Raw genomic sequence first — 9973 nt, 5'->3', positions numbered from 1 at the left:
GTCCAAGACAGGCAGATCAAAAGTTAAAGGTCAACCTGGGCCACAAAGTGAGTGGAGTGTTGTGGGAGATGATGGAAATACTGATGTCTATACAATATATGTGTAAAATATGTTTGCACATAGCAAACATCATATTAAACACTGTAAATGTATACAATTATTTTCCAGTTGTCTCTTAAAAATAGACCTGCTGGGCTTGTAGCACATGCCTTTAATCCCTGCACTCTGGAGGCAGAGGCAGGCAAAGCTCTGTGAGTTTGAGAGTAGCCTTGGTCCACGGTACAAATTCCAAGAAAGCCAGGGCTACACAAAGAGACCCAATCTCGAAAAAATCAAAACAAAAGAAAGGAAGGAAGGAAAAGAAAGAAAGAAAGAAAGAAAGAAAGAAAGAAAGAAAGAAAGAAAGAAAGAAAAATCCCCGAGGTTATGTGGGAATTCATTTGCTGGGAGGTGCACAAACCTTTAATCCTAGTACCCAGATGGATCTCTGAGTTCCAGGACAACCAGGGCTACACAGGGTCCTGGCTACACCTGTCTTGAAAAAACAAACAAACAAAAAACACAGAGAATGGGGTTCAATATTTCAATGCTCTCCGAATTCTACAAAGTCTCCAACACCTTATCACAACATGGAAAAAACCAGGGAACTGCCTGACATAGGAAAACATAAGTCAACTCCAGAGAAAATAAATAGATACAAACACAATGTAGCTTTAGATGATGAAATTAGCCATTACTTTAAAATTTATTTTTATTTTGTGTATGTTGAATGTTTTTCTTGCATGCATGTCTGTATACCATATGAATGACTGTTGTCCAGGGAGGCCAGAAGAAGGTGTTGGATCCCCTGGAACTGGAATTAAGAATAGTTGTGGCCAGTAATGGTCCATGCCTTTAATCCCGTGTATGGGAGACAGAGGCAGGGAATCTCTGTGAGTTCAAGTGCCTGGTCTACTTAGTGAGTCCCAGGACAGCCAGACCTACATAGTGAGACCCTGTCTTGAAAAAATAAATAACAAACGAGGGGGGGGAGGGAGAGGAAAAAGAAGAGAAAGAAAGAGAAAACAAAACCAAAGGATGGTGGTGAGCTGCCATGTGCTGGAGACTGAACCCAGGACCTTTGCAAGAGCAGTCAGTTCTTAGCCTCTGAGCCATTTCTCCCGTACCTTTTATTATTCTTTGAAAAATTATGTGTGGATGTTGGGTGTCAGAGGAGTCCAGAAGAGGGTGTCAGATTCTCTGGAATTGAAGTCACAAGCTATTGCAAGCCACCACGTGGGTTCTGGAAACCAAACTCTAGCCCTCTGCAAAAGTAGCAAGTGCTATTAACCACTGAGCCATCTCTCCAGCACCAGCCATTAATGTTTAAAAACAGTTAACAGGTTGAATATTCCTTATCCGAAATGCTTCAAACCAGCAATGTCTTGGATTTTAGATTTTTCCCTTTTTTCCTTCCTTCCTTCCCTTCTTTTTCTTCCATTCTTTCCTCCTCCCTTCTTTCCTTCCTTCCTTCTTCCCCTCTCTTTTTCTTCCCTTCTTTCTTTCGTGTGTGTGTGTGTGTGTGTGTGTGTGTGTGTGTGTGTGTGTGTCTGAGAGAGGGAAAGAGAGAGAGAGAGAGACAGACAGACAGACAGACAGACAGAGACATAGAGAGAAAGTGAGTGACCAGGTCCTTTAATAACACCGGCATTTGAAGGTGGAATGGGAGACCCAACAGCAATGCACAGAACAAGGAAATTCCTCACATTTATAGACCTTAGGGGGAGCTTAGGAGGAGGGGTCTCTGAGCTTAGAGGGAGGGGTCCCTGGTCTTAGAGGGAGGAGTCTCTGAAATTAGAGGGAGGGGTCTCTGATTTTAGAGGGAGAGGTCCCTGAGTTCAGCAGTTTAGGGAAGGTAGTGGATAGGACATAAGGTATGGCTGATCCCCTCTTTAGAGGCAGCCTCTGGGATTCTAGCCTTTTTGCTTATATACATAAAGAAGAATGACTTCATAGAACAGGGGTTAGAGGTAGGTGGGGTCCAGTTTATGGTTGTCAACTTTAATTCGGGCTACTACCTGCAGAAATTGGAGCATTGTGGGAGTTAAAGTCAAGCCCCTACCCTCTCCATCCTATGCCATTTGGTCCATTGGTGGTTCCTTAGTCAAGAGCTGAGGTCTCTCCTCAGGATTTTCCAAGAGTTACTCCTCTGAGATGGGATTCAGAATTGAACTCAGAGTTGACTCAGTGGTTAGGAGTGCTTTGAGGGGACCCAGGTTCCATGCCCAGCTCCCACATCAGATGACTTACAGCTGTCCTGTGACTCCAGTTCCAGGGGATCTTACCCCCTCTTCTGGTCTCCACAGGAAACTGCACAGAGATGCCCCCCCCCCACACACACACAACAGACACATAAGCAATATATATATATTGCTTGGGTTGGAGAGATGGTTCAGTGGTAAGAGCATTTAATGCTCTGCCACAAGACCCAGGTTCCATTCTCAGCACCCACATGACATCTGTAATCTAGATTCCAGGGGATCCAATATTCTCTTCTGGCCTCTGTGGGCACCAGATATGCATGTGGTGCACAGACATACCCTCAGGTAAAACACATAAATAAAAATAAATTTTAAGGTAAATTTAATTAAAAATTTAAGTAAATTTTACTGACTGGAGGTGGAGCAAGGATCTGGGAAAAGTTAGAGGAAGAATTGGGTGAACATGATAAAAATACATTGGATACATGTATAAAATTCTCAAATAATTAATAAACTATGTATATGAAGATTTTTGTTGTTTGTTTTTGAGACAGGGTCTTATCTATCCTGGAGATCACTATGTAGACCAGGCTGGTCTCAAACTCACGAAGATCCTCTAGACTTTCCCTCCTGAGTACTGGGATTAAAGGTATGCCCAGTATGTATATATTTTTACAAAGAGCTGAACTCATATCTGATTGAAGTGTAGGGTGTGTTGTCCTTGCATTTCAGGAGCTGGTTTTATCCTGGAAAAATGAACAGACACACCTGATAGTTTGGTGAAAGTGGGGGTGATGAGGAAGACCAGAGGAGTCCTGACCACAGAGGCTGGAGATTTAAGATGTGGAAGCAGACCCAATCAATCTTCTTGGTGGAGTCACAGGATGAAGATAAAGAAAACCCACCTGTAACAAGAGATGTCACCAGGGTCTCCTTTAAAAGTCCTGTAGCATCCAGGTCCTTGGTTCTCCAAGCTCTCAAGTGCCCGAGTTCTGCATCACATGCTTTAAACAATAAGAATTATTTGCAGGTTTATTAGAGTGATGCACTAAGATAGATTTCACATGATTGGGTCCTTCAATAACACCCCCAAACACAAGGCAAAGAAGCTAGGATAGGAGATCTAACATCAACCTGCTGGATTTCATTAATGCACATGACTATACTATCATATGCATAATGAGCTCTTTGGAGTCAAGACCTAAGTCTGAGCACATGTATGTTTCATGTACACCATTTATATATAGCCTTAAGTAATTATATACAATATGTAAAGCACTCCTATGTTTGGACTGAGGCCTGTCATATAAAGTCAGGGCTAGAATTTTCCACTTGTGCCATCATGTGGGTGCTCAAAACTTTTGTATTTCAGGGTTGTGGATGTGGCTTAGTTGTAGAAGGATGCTTATGTAGTATTCATGAAGCCCACAAAAAAATAATTGAATTTCAAGCATTTCAGATTTTAAGTTTTCAGACATGAGATATGCATATGTACAAGTGTGTATGAAAACCCAACCCAATAAAGGGATAAATATGCTAAAGGAAATACAAATTGTAGAATGCTTAAGAATGATGTCACTTCCTCTTGGAAATCCACTGGTTACAGCTCATGCATCTGTACTTGTAGACATTAGTGTCTGCTTCCATCTGGGTCAGAGATGTCAGAACACATGAGCCCCTCATGTTCATGTAGAATAGGAGATCCTCTCTTGACAAACATCTTCTCCTGATTTGTTTGTTTATTTACTTATTTATATTTAAGACAGGGTTTCATTATGCTGCCCTGAGTATCCCTATTTAGACCAGGCTGGCATCAACTCAAAAAGTCCACCTGCATCTGCTTCCCTATTGCTGGGCTTGAAAGTGTGTGCCACTGTATTTAGTGGGTAGCGGTTCCAGCTTTGACCTGTAAATACTACCCCCATTGAGGCTTCGGGAACTGTCATGCCTACAAGGCAGAGCTGGGAGAGGACCCCTGAAGACCCGAGAGCTGGAGGGGCTGGCTCTTTTGGTTCCTGGATCCTGGACGCTGGAGGTAGACAAAGCAGAGTTCTCCAGAGAACACTGCTGGATGTGGTGGTATTGTGTTCCCTAAAATATTGTGCACCCTAATAAACTTATCTGGGGTCAGAGACAGAACAGCCACTAGATACAAAGGCTAGAAAATAGTGGCACTCACACCTTTGATCCTAGCACTCCAGAGGCAGAAATCCCTCTGGATCTCTGTGAGTTCATGGCCACACTGGAAACAGCCAGGCATGGTGACACACGCCTTTAATCCCAGATAGTGAGCCTTTAATCCCAGGGAGTGAGGCAGAAAGCAGAAAGGTATATAAGGTGTGAAGATCAGGAACTAGAAGCATTTGGCTGGTTAAGCTTTCAGGCTTTTGAGCAACAGTTCAGCTGAGATTCATTTGGATGAGGACTCAGAGGCTTCCAGTCTGAGGAAACAGGATCAGCTGAGGAACTAGCAAGGTGAGGCTCGCTGTGGCTTGTTCTGATTCTCTGATCCAGCATTCACCCCAATAACTGGCCTCAGTTTGATTTTATTAATAAGACCATTTAAGATTCATGCTACAGCTGGACTGCGCTTCACCTTTCCCAGACCCTGTAACCTATCCCTTCAATTGTAAGTTACCCCACAGAATAAACCTCCCTTTTAACTATGTTGAGTAGCCTTAATAATTCTACCAGTAACTGTGCCCAGCTGAGAAATCCATTCTTATCAGAGAGCACCTTCATAATGTTAACTGTCTTAGTTACTTTTCTATTGCTGTGAAGACACTGTCACCAAGGCAACTAATAGAAAAACAGAGTTTCTTTGGGGCTTACAGTTTCAAAGGGTTAGAGCCCATGACCAGCATTGGGGAGAGCACGGCAGCAGTCAGGGAGCCATGGCACTGGAGCAGTAGCTAAGAGCTTATATCCTGATCCATAAAGCACTAGGCAGAGAGAGCTAACTAGGAATGATTGTGGGCTTTCAAAACCTCAAAGGCCAGTGACACATCTCCTCCAACAAGGCCATACCTCCTAAGTTTTCCCAAACAGTTCTATCAACTGAGGACCAAGTATTAAAACATATGAGCCTATGGGGGAACATTCTCATTCAAAACTCCATACTAATATATCACTGTTTTACTTCACCACTCATAATTAGGTATTTAATCTATTTCATGTATATAAATATGTATAATATATATACACATATAGATGGATAGATACACACACACACACACACACACACACACAGAGCTTGAAGATGTGTGGACACAACTTTACTTTTTCTCTACTGTGAAAAGCTCGGACCCCTAATGCCAATTGGTAATTCAGGGTGTCTCACATCATAGCATTTCATCACCTAACATGACACATATAATTGATTTCTCTTGACACGTGTAATTGATTTACTCTGGACTCTTACACTATTCTATTTGTCTGTTTCTACACAAAGATCTCTCACTATGCCACTGCAATTTGTGATAATACCAGTAGAGCAAGACTTTCCTTTCTTCTTTTTCAAAATTGCCTTAGCAGATCATCGATCATTATTGTCCTACACCATAGATTGTTTCCCTAATTCCAATACAACTAGATTGGAGTTCTTGTAATGAAATTGTATTGAATATGTAGATCATCCGATAGAAAGTTTACATTCTTTTAAAGGTTCTAGTTTGGGCCGGGCAGTGAATCTTTGTGAGTTCGAGGCCAGTCTGGTCTATAAAGTGAGTTCCAGGACAGGCTCCAAAAGCTACACAGAGAAACCCTGTCTCGGGGAAAAAAAATTCTAGTTTGATTTCTGTTGCTGTGATAAAACATTCTGACCAAAAAAGAAATTGGAGAAGGGAGGAAAAGGGTTTGTTTGGCTTACAGGTTAACCCATCATTGAAGGAAACCAAAGCAAGAACCTGGGAGCAGGAACTGAAACAGAGACCATGAAGGAACTCTGTTTCCTGACTTGCTCCCAGCTTCAGCTACTTTTCTGGTACAGCCTAAATCCACCTGGCTAAGTATGGCATCGCCCATAGTGAGCTGGGCCCACCTACATCAATTAACAGTTAAGAAGCCCCACCCCCACCCCCACCTCCCACCTAACACTTCCCCACCCACCCACCCCGCGAACATGCTCACAGGCCAATCATTTGAGGTTCCCTTTTCCCATGTGCGTCAAGTTGACAACCCAGATTAACCACTACAGTAAGACACTTCCTCCTTATTTACATATTCAAATCATTTTTAAAAGCTATATATGGCCATTTCAGGTTTTTCTGCTAGCTCACTGTCCAAATTCTTCAGTATTGCAAAGGATATTGTATTTTTATTACATTCTCAAGAATTATAAATGGTTTCGATTCCCAGCAACCACATGGTGGCTCACAACCACCTGTAATGAGATCTGGTGCCCTCTTCTGGCCTGCAAGGACACATGCAGACAGAACACTGTATACATAATAATAAACAAACAAACAAAAAAAAGAATTATAAATGGAGAGAGACCCACTACTGACTATATTCTCATTTTAAGCAAACTATCCTGTTACAGTCTTCTTAGTTTAGCTGATCTGTTGTTTTCTATGTTGATGATCATTTGACAACAATAAAGGGTGGCCTTTTTTTTTCTCCCCCTGAAACAGGGTTTCTCTGTATAACAGCCCTGGTTGTCCTGGAATTCTCTTTGTAGACCAGGCTGGCCTGGAACTCACACAGATCCACCTGCCTCTGCCTCCCAAGTGCTGGGATTAAAGGCGTGCACCACCACATCCAGCAAAGGTGGCCCTTTTGGCTTCCAATCCTTTCATCACTCATGAAGTTTCCCACCTTACTACAGAGGCTGGGACCTTCAGTGACCCTTCCTCCATAGCTTCCATGTCTACATCCGGGGATTCAATCAACAGAAGACTTGGTTTCCAAGCTGTTCTGGAGTTGAGGCCCTTTTCTCCCTTTTTTTTATGTGGACCTGTGCTGGGTGGAGATTGGACAGGCATTAATGCACTACAGCAACTTTTGGTTCTATGACAGGATTAACCAAGTGATATTTCACAATTCATCTATGAACCCTAATGAAGTGTTTCAGGAGGTGCCTGCCTGTGGACTGTGTTTGAGCATATGGTTACTGTGAATTTCTCTATTGTAGTCAGGACTGTAGCATCACTATGGTCAAGTAGATAGCAAGAAATTCTGCTGTCAATTCTGAGATAGCCCTGCCACATGGGACACAGACTGTGCACTCTTTTAGGTAAACTGAAAAGGAGAGAGAAGGAAACTGGCAATCTTGCTAAACAGGAGGTTGATATGAGAATCTGCATGCAGAAGATGTGGAAGTCAGGGATGCTGTGCTCCAGTGCAGTCAGAGAGTTTGTTACCGACACTTGGTGCATTCACTGCATGAGAAGACATGTTTATCTTCCATAGAGAAGCAATGTGGACTCTGTGCAGAGTGTTTAGGAGTGAGGATCTGATGTGTGACTTTGTAGAAATCTGTAAAACTGGGTGAGGATGAATGATATCCCAACTCTCATCCATTTAAAAAAATAAATTAATTTGTAATTTTAAATAAAATGGCATGTTGCCTACTTATAATCTCCCCTTTTTACAAAAGAGCTAACCCTGCCTTTACATGGAATATTATTTATGAATAAAATGTTTCCTATTTAAAAAAAATTCCAGTGTTGGGGAGATAGCTCATCAGTAAAGTGCTTGCCTTGCAAGTGTGAGAACCTAAGTTTGAACTTCAGAACTCACATTAAAACAAATAAATAGGGAAGCAGCCAGGCACAGTGGCCTAAGCTTGCTCACAGTGCTCCAGAGGTGAGACAGAATTTTTAGAGCTTGCTAGCAGCTACACGAGCATACTTGGAAAGTTCTAGGCAAGTGAAACACCTGTCCTGAGGAATACCACAAGAAATTGTCCTCTGAACCACACACACACACACACACACACACTAATATTGGCACACACATATTTGCACACAAAGATATACACACCAGTATCTGCCCACAAGTAGATACATACACACCTGCAATCTGCATGCACACACACAAACCAGTATCTATACACACAAGTGCACACACACACAAACACACCCACATCTGCACATGCATACACACCACTCCATAGGAAATTCCAATTTATGTTCTTTCATTGTCATTATTCCCTAAACAATAGAGTATAATATATAACATATATTATGGCATTAGGTATGATAATCTAGAGACACAGAAGGCTATAACAAGTTACATGAAGATACTACAGTATCCTCTGTAAGGGTCAAGCATCCTCAATTTTGATCATTTCGGTGGTCCTGGAAGAGGTAGAGCCAGAGAATACCATTGCCTTTTTCCTGTCTATCATTTTAATGAAGAGGTTTGGATTTCTACATACAGGTAATGAATGAAATAATTTAGGAATGTTAGGTAGACTTAAGGAAAGACAAGTATAATGGATCTTCTAAAAGTCCAAGCAGATACAAGTGTGAGGCACTTTTAGGGCCACAGACGTGAGTATAGCAGAGAATGAAGGGAAGGGAGGTTTCCTTTCTTTCTTTTTTTCTGGTTTTTCGAGACAGGGTTTCTCTGTGTAGTACTGCCTTTCCTAGAACTCGCTCTGTAGACCAGGCTGGCCTCGAACTCACAGAGATCCACCTGCCTCTGCCTCCCAAGTGCTGGAATTAAAGGTGTGCGCCACCACCAACCGGCTTTCTTTTTTTCTTTTCTTTCTTTCTTTCTTTTTTTGAGAAACGGTTTCTCTGTGTAGTTTTCTCTGAGACACGGCTGTCCTGGAACTCATGCTGTAGACCAGGCTAGCCTTAAACTCAGAAATCTGCCTGCCTCTGCCTCCCGAGCGCTGAGATTAAAGACATGCACCACTACCACACTGCTGTGGGATGTTCTGTATGGCAAATGTGTTGCTGATTGGTCAATAAATAAAACACTGATTGGCCATTGGCTAGGCAGAAAGTATAGGCGGGACAAGGAGGAGAATAAAGCTGGGAAGTGGAAGGCTGAGTCAGAGACACTGCCAGCCGACGATGACAAACAGCATGTGAAGATGCCGGTAAGCCACGAGCCATGTGGCAATGTATAGATTTAAGGAAATGGATTAATTTAAGCTGTAAGAACAGTTAGCAAGAAGCCTGCCACGGCCATACAGTTTGTAACTAATATAAATCTCTGTGTTTACTTGGTTGGGTCTGAGCAGCTGTGGGACTGGCAGGTGAGAGAGATTTGTCCTGACTGTGGGCCAGGCAGGAAAACTCTAGCTACACCACACCCAGAGGGAGCGGAGATTCTAAGGCATTTAAATTTTGGAGTCATCAAGACTGATTGTCTCTCTCTGAGGCTTAACCATCTGTGATGCCAATCACTGCAGAGATCAGGTGAGACACAAATTTCGGAGAAGAAAAAGGGGGTTCCTCTTTATACGTGTCGGCTTAAAAGAGATTGTGATGCATCCAGGGAGGAGTCTGATAGTGGTAAAGGCAGAAACACGTGATTTTGGAGCAGCAGGTCTACATAGGAAGATTTATGGAAGCTGGGCTTGACTGTATTATCAGCTATTTAGGAAGCTGAGGCAGAAGGATCACAAATTCGAGGCCAGCCTGGGCCTAACAGAGGGACTTCAGGGCTAGCCTGGGTCTACGGAGAGATTTCAAGGCAGACCTGGGCAAACTTGGTTTCTAAATAGTAAAAGTGAAAATGGCCATTAGTGGGGCCAGTAGTAGGGCACATGCACAGCG

This window comes from Peromyscus eremicus, chromosome 1, assembly GCF_949786415.1.
Source record: "Peromyscus eremicus chromosome 1, PerEre_H2_v1, whole genome shotgun sequence".
Lineage (NCBI taxonomy): Eukaryota > Metazoa > Chordata > Mammalia > Rodentia > Cricetidae > Peromyscus > Peromyscus eremicus.
This window is presented reverse-complemented; position numbering follows the sequence as displayed.